The sequence below is a fragment of the Eriocheir sinensis genome, chromosome 46 (genome assembly GCF_024679095.1).
Source record: "Eriocheir sinensis breed Jianghai 21 chromosome 46, ASM2467909v1, whole genome shotgun sequence".
Taxonomy (NCBI): domain Eukaryota; kingdom Metazoa; phylum Arthropoda; class Malacostraca; order Decapoda; family Varunidae; genus Eriocheir; species Eriocheir sinensis.
The window spans coordinates 1,911,692-1,921,691 of record NC_066554.1 but is presented as its reverse complement, the minus strand read 5'-3'; the positions used below and the strand labels follow the sequence as shown (position 1 = coordinate 1,921,691).

At 42.0% G+C, this 10,000-nt stretch overlaps 1 protein-coding gene across 2 annotated transcripts in view; it reads left to right on the top strand.

The window, feature by feature from the left end:
• Window positions 1–10,000, top strand: part of LOC126980980 (adenylate cyclase type 2-like) — a 115,261-nt gene that overhangs the window by 42,774 nt on the left and 62,487 nt on the right. The window lies entirely within an intron of this gene.

Here is a 10,000-nt window from a genome sequence, read left to right as displayed (position 1 = left end):
ACGAGAGAGAATAGTAATATGAAGGGAAAGACTTGAATAGACTCTGAAACGGTGCCTTACGTGGATATCTATCTTACCCAAAGGTGAATATGTCTGGATACGTGAAAATGGAGAAAGCTATTAGAGGAGAGAGAAAGATACAATGGGAAACGCTTGGATAGACTTAAAGAATACCCATATATACTTTAGCGAAACGTGAATATGTGTGAATAAGTGAGGGTGGAAAAAGCTATGAAAGGAGAGAGAAGCATATAAGGGGAAAGGCTTGGATAGACTTAACGGTGTATTTCAAGGGTTATATATTAGCCAAAAGTGAATGATGTGTGTGAATAAGTGAATGGGAAGAAAGCAAATATAGGAGAGAGAATCATATGAAGGGAAGCAGTTGGGTATACTTAAACGATGCCTTACATGGACATTATATATTAGCCAAAAGTGAATAATTATGTGTGAATAAGTGAATGAGAAGAAAGAAAACATAGAAGAGAGAATTATATGAAGGGAAAGGCTTGGATAGACATAAATGATGCCTTAAACGGATACATATTTTATTAGCTATAGGTGAAAATGTGTGAATTGGTGAATGTAGAGAAAGCTATCATAGGAGAGACTCATAAGAAGAGAAACACTTGGATAGATTTAAACGCTGCCCTACATCGATTTATATCTTAGCTAAAAGTCTATTTATCTATGTACCATCTATATTTTTGTATCATTATTATTGAGATCCATGAAAGGGCGTCAAGAGAAAATAAGAAAGAATAATATAGCCCCAAACAGAGTCCCCTCGATGAATAGACACAGCTATGAAAAATAAAATACGGTGACAGTGACAGTAAAGTAAGAAAAATATTATGGGGGACAAAAACAATACCTAATGAGCTAAACAATACGTACGGTAATGAGTCAACAGGTGGGAGTCGACTTTTTGCTTTAAACTTAGCAATGTCAACAAGAAAAACAATCACATCTGGTAGTACAATTATCTATCTGTCTATTAGTATATCTACCACATTACCTACCACACTGCGAGTCAGGTTGATTGTTGGATTTACTGGGGAGTGACCTGACGGCGCCGCATCTACAGTGATCATATGGCACAGAACACAACATCGGAATTAAAATCATAGACGTGTATACTGCGAGTCTCGTTGATTCATTGGACTATGTATTCATGGAGCCGCAACTACAGTGGTCGTATGGCGCTGAACACAACATCGGAATTAAAATCATAAACGTGTATACTGCGAGTCACGTGATCTCTTAGCCTGACTGATCGACGGTACACGAAACTTATCTCAGGGATCAACAGCAAGACACGAAGGCAAGGAGGAAGGAGGGCAAGCAATCTGTCTATCAATATACCTATCCCATTACCTGGTGCACTGCGACTCATGCGATCTCTGAGCCTGGGTGATCAACGGTACAAGAAAGTTATCTCAGGGATCAAGAGTAAGACACGAAGGCAAGGAGGAAGGCAGGCAAGCAATCTGTCTATCAATATACCTATCCCATTACCTGGTGCACTGCGACTCATGCGATCTCTGACCCTGGGTGATCGACGGTACAAGAAGGGAGTATCAGGACGCCTCTCCATCCGAAAGTGACCTCTCTTCTGGCCACCTGTTCTATTTTCTTTACAGGAGCAACACTAGCGGGCATTATTGTTTTCTTGTTTTGTTAGTTTGTTTGTTTGTTGCCCTTGAGTTGTTTCCCCTGCTGTAAAATAAAAACAAATCACGAAAGTTGACTCGGGCATTAAAGGGACCCTGGAGCAAGTAGTATGTAGGCAAACAGGTTCAAAGGTTCAACGGCCTTAGGAAACAGTTTAACGCTAAGCTTAAAAACACCCTTGTGAGAGGTTTTAAGCGATAATCTCTACATCACGACGCTAAGCACTGACCCAATCACCGCTCGTTTTCTTTATTTCTTTTCTTTTTGCTTTGGCTATCTCTGCTGATAAAGATTGACGTAGTGAGACAATGTTATCTTGATCTTATTATTTTGTGTGTGAATTCTTTATATAGTTTGTGATAGTGTATATGGTGAAAGGTTCATTACTCTCTGATAATTGAAAGTTAGAAGAGATGTTTTGCAGGAGTATAATAAGATTTTGGCTTGTTGTGGGTGCTCTCTCTCTCTCTCTCTCTCTCTCTCTCTCTCTCTCTCTCTCTCTTATGTCCTTCCTTTCCGCCTCACTCTTCCCTTAGCAGTACTTCTCTTTATCAAACTCGAACATCACAAGAACTGCATTATTCACACAGTAAGCTTTAAAAAGACAGGAGAGCGAGAGGGCGAGAGGAGAGACTTTACCCCCAACACAGTGGCGGTAGTAATAGCGATCACTTCCCCGTTATGGACCTTAACGCGAGAGGCACCTCATCCCCCGAGAAGCACCACCCTAAAAACTCTCGTAAATAGAAGCTTTACGACACTTTAGCCTTGGCGAGGTGGGCGTCGGGCTGAATGAGCGAGCGAGGAACATGAGGGACAGGAGGGCGGTCAAGGGGGTGTATTAGGTTAGATGAGGGATAGGTGTGTGTGTGTGTGTGTGTGTGTGTGTGTGTGTGTGTGTGTGTGTTTGTGTGTGTGAAGGGGCAGTGTATTGAGTGGTAGGGAAGAGAGGAATGTGAGTTAACAGGGAGTGTTTGGCAGTTCGTACGCGCTGCTTAGATTTGTCTGCGCGTTAAAAGGAAGGATGACAAGATGGATGGGTGGATGGATGGATGGAAGTGAGAATGAAAAAAAAAGACTGGAATGAAATATATGTAAAAGGATAGACATAAAAGGAAGAAAGGAAGGAACAAAAGGATGGAGGGAAGGAAGGAAGGATGGTTATATCGATAAATTTTGAGCGCCTGGTCATTGCAAGATACTAAGAAGGTACCTTTCTTGCATATAGTCCAGCCAAGTGACACTGGAGCCTCCTCTTGAGCATACGGTTACTACAAGATATAATTTCAGAGACAGTATAGAATAAAAATGAAAGGATGGTTATATCGTTAAGTCTTGAGCATATGATACCATGAGAAGGTGCCTTTCTTCCGTATAGTCAAGCCAAGAAATATTAGTACCAGAGTGAAGAGAAAAGGAAAGAGAAAAAAAATAAACTCGTCACATCTTGAGCATATGGTTACTACAAGACCTTAAGGGACGATAGCTGCGGGGATCATGTTTCTTAAAGGCCCCTCTAAGCGAGAAAAATGAGAAAAATTAATCACTCACGCAAACCATTTCATAATATATATCAACGCATTTGTGATCAGTTTATGCATCCTCTATTTGGGGGGTTTATATCATGGCAAAAATTTGGCCCGTCGGACACGCTGGTACACGGCAAAGCCACAAATTTGGCCTGTCGCTGCTACCGGGTTAAGGGACGGTACCTTTCTTGTGTATAGTCTGGCCATAAGGTTTTAGTACCAGAGAAGAAAAAAGGGAAAGAGAGGTGTTTATTGAAGCAAAGAGGGAAATGGCTCACTAAAGGTGTTTATGAGCCTAACATTGCTGGGCACACCCGGACGTCATGGCCAGATGTGTGCAGTTGAGTAGAGGATCTTCGAATCTGAGGAAAAGAAGAATTAGCACGTAGGAAAAGCCGAGCAATCAGTAGGTGTCCTTCAGCTTTTGAAAGAAGCTCTACCCTTTATACAATTTATTTTTCGTCCATCAGAGGAGACAGAATAAAACAATGTCACAAAGAAAAAATGTGGGCCAGACATGGTGAGGTAAAATCAGGTTCGCGTCTAAGTGAAAAAGTAGCTACTGAGCCGTTTCCCTCTTTTTTTTAATGCTTTTGTTGTCGTTTACTTTAAACAATTTCTTTTTCGTCCATCAGAGGAGACAGAATAAAACAATGTCACAAAGAAAAAATGTGGGCTAGACATGGTGAGGTAAAAATCAGGTTCGCGTCTAAGTGAAAAAGTAGCTACTGAGCCGTTTCCCTCTTTTCTTTCTTTCATGTTTTTGTTGTCGTCTTCACTAACTTATCAAAACGCGAGGAAACGAAGTATAAGGAAGAAGGGAAAGGCAGGCAAACGGTAAGCGTCCACCTGTCTAGAGAAAATGTACCCAACGCGAGGAGAGAAAGAATGTACAGGAAAGGAAAGGCAGGCAATCTTATATATCCTTCAGATGTGTAAGGGATCTGTACCCAGCTACCCAACGAAAGGAAAAGGGAAAGATGAGCACTGAAGGAAAGCCTGGCAATCACTATCACCTCCACGTGTGTAAGAGGTCTGTACTCATCTTCCCAATGCGAGGAAAAGAAACATTTGCACTGAAGGAAAGATGAGCAACCGGCGTACGTCTCCCACCTGTGTAAGGAGTCTACCCAACACGAAGATAAGAAAGGTTAGCACTGAAGGAAAGCCTCGCAATTATTATCATCTCCACGTGTGCAAGGGATCTGTACCCAGCTATCCGAGGCAAGGAAAATAAAGATTAGCACTGAAGGAAAGGAACGCATCAGTATATCCTCAACTTGTGTAAAGGATCTGTACCCGACTAACCATTATTATTATCATTATTATAAGAGGCAAAGCAAGTAGAAAGGGAGGAGTGCGGACGCTATAAACTTCCTTTACAGCATCCCTCAAACACCAGAGACGCCGAGAAAGAGAAAATGAGAGGATAAGAGAGGAGAAAGAGGACGAGAATATATAAGATTATAGAACTGAAAGGACAGAGGAGTGGGGGACAGAGGGAGAGGAAAGAGAACAAGAAAGAATGACCCAAAAGTGAACGTTATATATATATAAATTTTTCCCCTCCTCCTCATCGTCACCTTTTGCTGCAGGTGACAAAGTACTTGGAAGACTCTTAAGTTGTTCAGGGGCAAGAAACAACCGTGGGCATTATGGACTCCTCAGAGCATATTAATTTTCAAGGAATTATACCGAGATAATCAACTTCAAAGATTTTATTTTCGCCTTAATTGATGGAGACAAAATTGAAAATATGTATAAAAACGGGTATGAGAGCATTGAAAGGACTAACGTTATTGGATTTCTATGTTGTAGGAGTAGCAGTAGTAGTAGTAGTAGTAGTAGTAGTAGTAGTAGTAGCAGCAGCAGCAGTAGTAGTAGTAGTAGTAGTAGTAGTAGTAGTAGTAGTAGGAGGAGGAGGAGGAGGAGGAGGAGGAGGAGGAAAAAGAAAAAGAAAATGACGAAGAAGAACAACAACAACAACAACAACAACAACAACAACAACAAGAGGAAGAGGAGGAGTTGTGTGCCAGTGTTGGGTGACGGGAGAGCTTCATGGCGCCTAACCTTATCAGTAAGTACGTAAGAGACGGCGGAAGGAAGTGAGTAAAGGTGTAAGACCTCCTCCTCCTCCTCCTCCTCCTCCTCCTCCTGCTCCTCCTCTTCCTCCACCACCACCCCCCCCGAGACTCGCAACATTACGGGCTTTCATTTGGAAATCCAATAAGGCAGACTCTTAAAAGCTACCGCCGGCGACACGACATGGAGAACCTGACAACACGTTCTCTACCACCACCACCACCACCACCACCTTCACCACCACCACCACCTTCACCACCACCACCTTCACCACCACCACCGTGCCTGGATGCCTCGTGAAGGGACGGTAGGGCATATTTCCTAGACTACAACCACCTTAGAATAGACAAGAGGAAGCAAGGGGGAGGCCGTTGCAAAGACTAATCTCCCCGACCTTCAACTGAACTGAACTGAACATATGTATTTCTAAACGTACCGGGCTATCGTGTAAAGCTATCGCCGGCATCACTCTGTATCTGTTTGACTGTATCTCTGTCTTCTTAAACGTATCGAGCTTCCATTACGACTGTTTTCCAAGGCCACAAGATTAACCGGGTTTTTCACTGTCACGAGGATCACAAGACACCTCTCCACCCGAAATTGACCTTTCTTTTGGCTACTCTTTACTTTTATCTTTTATAGGAGCGGCGAGTAGCGGGGTTTTTTTATTCTTTTTATTGCCTTTGAGCCGCGTCCTCTGATGTATAAAAAAAAAAAAGTACATGAGCCCCCCCCCCCCCCCTTCTACTACGAGAGGCGTTTCAAACAATCCACAAACGTTAACCGAATATTCATGGGTGGTGATTTTTCCGTCCATGTTGCAGAACTCGCTTTTAACTATCACGAGGATCACAAAACAGTCCATGGAATCCCCCCAGAAACTTCTACTATACGAGGCTTTTCAAAACATCCACAAAGATTAACCGAATATTCATGGGTGGTGATTTTTCCGTCCATGTTGCAGAAGTCGCTTTTAACTATCACGAGGATCACAAAACAGTCCATGGAAACCCCCCAGAAACTTCTACTACGAGAGGCTTTTGAAACTGGCGATCTGAGGTACCGATACGTTTAAGAATGCGGGCTTGTGCGTTTGAAGAGAGATTTCCCGCTAACTCACAAGGCAGAAAAGACAGGAAGCTGCGGACACAGACGAGGAAATACATGGGAAACGAAAATAAAGCAAAGACATGGGAATCTGAGGACACAAGGTACGAGAGGAACGAGACTGTTTGAAGCGACATTTCCCGCTGATTCACGAGGCAGAAAAGATGCGATACTGAGAACACAAGCGGGGAAATGGATGGTACAAGACACAGCAAAAAGAAGATAGGAAACTGCGAACACACACGAAAATGAATGTAAAATCTATGAATCAGAGGACACAAGGTACGAGATGCATGTCATACGGTTCTGTTTGAAGCGATATTTCCCGTAACTCACGAGGCAGAAAAGATGCGATACTGAGTACACAAGCGAGGAAATGGATGGTACACGACACAGCAAAAAGAAGATAGGAAACTGTGAACATAAACAAGGAAACACATGTGAAACGAAAATAAATGAGAAAGGTGGACATTAGGAAAGAAATGGATAGCAAACTATAATACATCAAAAAAAATAGGAAACCGCGAACACAAACAAGGAAATGAATGTCAGACGAAAATAAATGTAAAAAAATATGAACTTAAGGACACAAGCAAATAATATATGACACGTTAATAAAGAAAAACAAACAAGCGAAGAAATACGTCACACGATAAGACAGCAAAATAAATAAATAAATAAATATAACAAAACTGCGGATACAAGCAAGGAAATGGACGCCACACAACAATACAGCAAAGAAAAAAAAGTAGAAGGATACATTACATATATAAATCCTCGAAACCTCGGAAAGATGGAAGGCGTTGAGAAGGAAATAGGAGGAAGAAAATGGGAAAAAAAATAAAGAGGAGGACGAAGAGGAGGTAATGAAAGCGCTGAAAAAGAAGGATGAGGAAGGAAAAAAGGAGAGAAAATAAGGAGGTACAAAGTAAAGAGCTGGAGGAGGAGAAGGAAGAGGAGAAGATGAGGGAAAAAGTAAGAGTTGGTGGAAGAGCAAGAGGAAGAGGAGATAGTCTAGCTCCTCTTCCACTCACCCATCCTCTAACATCCTTTCATAAATTCATTCCATCGACAAAATTCCAGGTCAGTTGCAAAATCCTCAGCACCCTCATTCGCTTATTGCATTTCACATCAACAGTTACAACCGGAGTCACACAACGCCGGCAAAAAGACAAAGAGAACAGAGAACACACGTATACATTCTAACATATCGAGGCGTGGGTGATGTGTGTATGTAGGTGTGTCTGCGTGGGTAGGTGTGGCATGAAAATATCTAGACAGGTGTATTTTTCCTTGTATAGACGTGGGTAGTGTACTTATGCAGGCGCGTTTAATAACAGGAAACATGTGTTCATCCCTGTATAGACTTAGGTGGTGTATATATTCAGGTGTATGTAGCCAGGTGCGTGTGTGTAGAAGAGGTAAGATAAAAAAAGAGAGATTTATACATCCCTGGAGACGGTTGGGATTTCAACACGGGAAAGGAGGCCACTCGAAGGGTAAAATAGAAAGAAAACAAAATAGCTCGCTGGCCAATAGTTGTAGTAGTAGTAGGAGGAGGAGGAGCATAAAGGGATATGTGTAGGCAGGTGTGTGATGTACGTGGGCAGGTGTATGCGTGGGAGGTGTGAGGGTAACGGGAGACACATCTTTAGTCTTTCCTCTGAAGCTGAAGCTGCTTGGTGTTTAAAATGTTACACACATAACGGTAACAGAATACAACCTTTTTCTATACGCTTACAAGGTTGTCCGTTAGAGAGCAAATGTTAAACCTGAACCGTAAGCAAGAATGACGCCACTATAAAACACTTCCCCGCGCCAATAACGGATTGGGGGCGTCGAACAGGCCCTCATCAAGAAAGCCTACCGCTGCTATGGGGCGAACGTAAAAGTAGTAGTAGTAGTAGTAGTAGTAGTAGTAGTAGTAGTAGAGGTAGTAGTAGTCTGCTGCTATTACTACTACCAAAATGATTACTACTTTTGTGGCATAAACATATCCCGTGCACCCTGAACCCTTGCCTCCTCCTCGACTACGATTGATAACTTACCCGTCATCTTTCACGCGACTTCCGTGCCGAGATGAGTGACCTTTGCCCGCCGAGGCCCGCACAGTGTTCGCGTGGGCCCATCAGCGCCAGGAAGGAAGTCCCGTGATAGGCCGCCCTGCCCGCTGTCCCGCCACCCCCGTCACGAGCTGCCTCTGTAGAAAATAAGATGTGTTTAGTGTAGGCCTGTGCATGACCCTTATTCGGGGCATAAATGAGAAGGAGGAGAAGGAGGAAGAGGAGGAAGAGGAGGAGGAAGAAGACAAAGGAGAGGAGGATCAGATTCTTAGTTTTAAGGTAGTGGAATTTCAGCACAGAACCGTGACCTGAATAATTAGCCTTCTAATAACCTCATGCATACAAAGTTAATAATTGACCTAAATAAATTATCTATACACTATAATAAATTAAGTAAACACATGAAGTGAAGCTTGGGCGAAATGTAGTCATATTACTTATCAAATAAAATAAAAAATCATATATATTAAAAAAGGGGGTAAAAATTGCCATAAAATATATAGCTATAAATAAATGGTAGAAATAGTCATAATAGCAAGAAACAAAGAAATGGACATAAATATATAACTATGTATAAATAAGCATAAATATATAGGCATACGTAAATTAACAGAAAATAAACATTAAAAGATGCCTATGATAACGAAAGTCCACAGAAACAGAAAAAAATACACCACCACGTACCTTTACCGAATTCAAGCTCCTTCTCTCTAAATTCCTTACTAAGGTTATAGAGACTCGACACAAACAGGTAATTCAAATACATAAGCTTACTCAACCAGGGATATCAAGTCACACTGCAGAATAACGCTCAGGGGAGTAACTAGGTATCACATCCTCGCTTGCTGCCCTCTTAATTAACACAGCTTTGTCTATTTCGCCTTTGGGATATATATCTGAAAGCGTGGAAAATGGAGTAATCTCTCTCTCTCTCTCTCTCTCTCTCTCTCTCTCTCTCTCTCTCTCTTTATTTATTTATCTATCTACTTATTTATCTACCTATTAATCTATCTATCTATATGAATTTATCTATCTCAAGGTTTCATACGATGCTTAACAGTAAATCAACTTCGCATATTGCTAATAATTATGCTAAAGACCACTCCTACACTTGTTCTACTACTACTACTACTACTACTACTACTACTACTACTACTACTACCTCCCACACGCCCCACATAATAATACCAGCCATCGCGTACTGCCGTCAGCTTCTCAAATGTCTGGACACACCCGTCAGTCGTGATGCCTGTTAAGGAGGGATCAGGGTAGGAAAATCGATGTCCCTGGGTTGCGCGATGGAGCTCCTACTATCTATACCTACACATGTGCACGGGTGGATTGTCCTCTTTGGTGTGTATAAAGGAAAGTGGCAGTGGTTGTGTACCTGATGGCCACCTGTGTCGGTAAGAGAGAGCTTCGCGGTTGATAAATCGACTTGGGTTTTGAGTAAGGAGATTTCTCAGACGCCTTTTTATATGATTTCGGGCTTTTTTTTGCAATTCTTTTCCACTGTTTTATCTGTTGGTAAGAAAGAGATTCCTG